Raw genomic sequence first — 3,056 nt, 5'->3', positions numbered from 1 at the left:
GCTTCTTGTGATGTCATCTAGAATGTGGGCAGATTCTGTTTCTCTGAGCGTGACGTCCTCTAGAGAATCTGAGCGTGATGTCATGTGAAGGGCGGGGCCTGTGATCTGCATGTGTTCCGTTTGCACATAATGGCCCTCATGTTGTGACATCATCAAGTTTATAAATTGGGGTCACACATTGACCGCGGTGTCAGTTTCTCTTGCTGGCTCTCATTATGGACGTGTCTCATGTGAAGAGGAGGATGGAGATGTTTCCAATGATGAGTATTATAGAGAAGATGGAGGTTGGCGGACGCCAGTTTCCGGAGGACGTGGAGATGGAGGAGGAACACGAGAAGATGGAAGCTGGCGGACGCCAGTTTCCGGAGGACGTGGAGATGGAGGAGGAGGATGGGAAGATGGAGGTTGGCGGACGCCAATTTCCAGCTGCTGATGTGGAGATGGACGATCTTTCGGGGGCTACAGTTAACATCAGGACCTCCAACCCCCGAAAGAGAAAGTGGCCATTTTAGTAACATCTGCCGCTTGGGGCCCATTTACCATCAGGGCCCCCAACCCCCGGGAGAGATAGCGGCCATCGTATTTCCATCTGCCGCTCGGGGCCCATTTACCATCTTTAGGTGAGGTAAGTGCCGTCCACTGATGATCTTCTCACCTCACGACTCTTCTACAGCTGCCTGGACACTGAATTTCTGATTTTGTTTTTGCAGTTGTCACCCCAACATCGTGGTCTTTACCACCTAAACCATCTGAAATTCCCATGAAGACTCCTCCAGTGATGAGCAGAGCAGACGCGAGATCCGGTAAGTCTGACGTCTTCCGCTCGTCTTAATCTTCTCCTTGTGGTGAAGGTTTTGTGAATTTTATTGCTTATTTATATTTTTTCCTTTTCTAGGATCCGACTTTGAAAAATATGAAAAACGTTTTCGGTTTCTTCTGATCCAGGACCGAACTGTGTAAGGGTGGACTGGCGGCCATATCCACGGGTGAAGGACCCTCCCCCTCTTCGTCTCACCGATCATCGCATGTTAAAGGGCCGGAGCCACAGAAAACCGCACAGAAATTCTACCAGATTCTATAATAAACATATTTTTTTAATTTTTTTTTAGTGTATTCATTTCTAGATTGGGGAATTTATCCAGTAAACTAGTATTCTATGGGGATCCGAAGGTTATAGGTGTAAGGGTATGTTCACACGGCCTATTTACGGACGTAATTCGGGCGTTTTTGCCCCGAATTACGTCTGAAAATAGCGCCTCAATAGCGCTGACAAACATCTGCCCATTGAAAGCAATGGGCAGACGTTTGTCTGTTCACACGAGGCGTATATTTACGCGCCGCTGTCAAATGACGGCGCGTAAATAGACGCCCGCGTCAAAGAAGTGACCTGTCACTTCTTTGGCCGTAATTGGAGCCGTTATTCATTGACTCCAATGAATAGCAGCGCTAATTACGGCCGTAATGGACGCGGCGTTCAAGCGCCTGCACATGCCGTTACGGCTGAAATTACGGGGATGTTTTCAGGCTGAAACATCCCCGTAATTTCAGCCGTTACGGACGCCCTCGTGTGAACATACCCTAATACTCTGCAGAATATATCACTATGTATCTGTCAGGAGGTAGAGGAGCAATGTTCTGCAGGTCTCTAGAGAAGTCAGTGGTGTAATAATCTGCAGAATATATCACTCTGTATGTCAGTAGAGGACAGAGCAATGTTCTGCAGATCTGTAGAAAGGTCAGTGGTGTAATAATCTGCAGAATATATCACTGTATCTGTCAGTAGAGGACAGAGCAATGTTCTGCAGATCTGTAGAGGGGTCAGTGGTGTAATAATCTGCAGAATATATCACTATTTAGAGAGGGGCGTAGCTAGGGGGGCAAGCGGGGCATGTGCCCCGGGCGCAGTTCAGAGGGGGGCGCCAGCGCCACCTCCTCCTGCACTATAATTGTACCTGTGTCGCAAGGACACAGGTACAATTAGAAGCAATGAATGACCGGGCACGTTCCGTGCCCGGCCATTCAGCGCCTCTCCACGAATGAAGCGACTGGTACCTTTTGTACCAGTGACGCTTCCGTCGATGAAAGGCGCTGACTGACTGGCAGGGAAAGTCATCCTGCCCAGCCAATCAGCGCCTTTCATAGAGGCCGCGTTCAACCCCCTGGAGACCTGCGCAGAAGAGAGCAGGTCTCCATGGCTGCCGGACGGCGTGGGAGTGGGAATAAGGTGAGTTTGAATAGCTTTTTTTTTTTTAATTGTAATAAAAGTTTGGCTGTATCTGCGGGGGCTATATACAGGGGTACTATATCTACAGGGGGTGGGCTGTATACAGGGGGACTATATCTACAGGGGGGCTATGTCTACAGGGGGTGGGTAATATACAGGGGGACTATATCTACAGGGGGGCTATATCTACAGGGGGGCTATATCTACAGGGGTGGGCTATATACAGGGGGACTATATCTACAGGGGGGGCTATTTCTACAGGGGGTGGGCTATATACAGGTGGACTATATCTACAGGAGTGGGCTATATACAGGGGGGCTATATCTACAGGGGGCTATATCTACAGGCGGTGGGCTATATATATACAGAGGGACTATATCTACAGGGGGCTATATACTGGGGTGGGCTATCTATGGAGCACCATATACAGGGGTGGGCTATAGCTACAGGGGGGCTATATAGTATATAGCCCCCTGTAGATATAACCCACCCCTGTAGATATAGCCCCCCTGTAGATATAGCGCTCCCCTGTAGATATAGCCCACCCCTGTAGATATGGTCCCCCTGTAGATATAGCCCACCCCTGTAGATATAGCGCCCCTGTATATAGCCCACCCCTGTAGATATAGCCCACCCCTGTAGATCTAGCCCAGCCCTGTAGATCTAGCCCACCCCTGTAGATATGGTCCCCCTGTAGATAGCCCACCCCTGTATATAGTCCCCCTGTAGATATAGTCCCCCTGTAGATATAGCCCACCCCTGTATATAGTCCCCCTGTAGATATAGCCCACCCCTGTATATAGTATCCCACAAATAGCTCCCCCTATAGTGC

General features: G+C 49.4%; 1 long non-coding RNA gene across 1 annotated transcript; it reads left to right on the top strand.

Annotated features, from left to right (window-relative positions):
* The first annotated feature begins 204 nt into the window (after positions 1-204).
* Positions 205-1,102, top strand: LOC142748310 (uncharacterized). Its single transcript, XR_012882224.1, has 3 exons — positions 205-625; positions 711-803; positions 896-1,102. It is a non-coding gene; the product is annotated as an uncharacterized LOC142748310 (long non-coding RNA).
* Positions 1,103-3,056: the final 1,954 nt, after the last annotated feature.

This window comes from Rhinoderma darwinii, chromosome 3 (assembly GCF_050947455.1).
Source record: "Rhinoderma darwinii isolate aRhiDar2 chromosome 3, aRhiDar2.hap1, whole genome shotgun sequence".
NCBI lineage: Eukaryota > Metazoa > Chordata > Amphibia > Anura > Rhinodermatidae > Rhinoderma > Rhinoderma darwinii.
The sequence above is the reverse complement of the archived record's forward strand: the minus strand, read 5'-3'. Positions and strand labels throughout refer to the sequence as shown.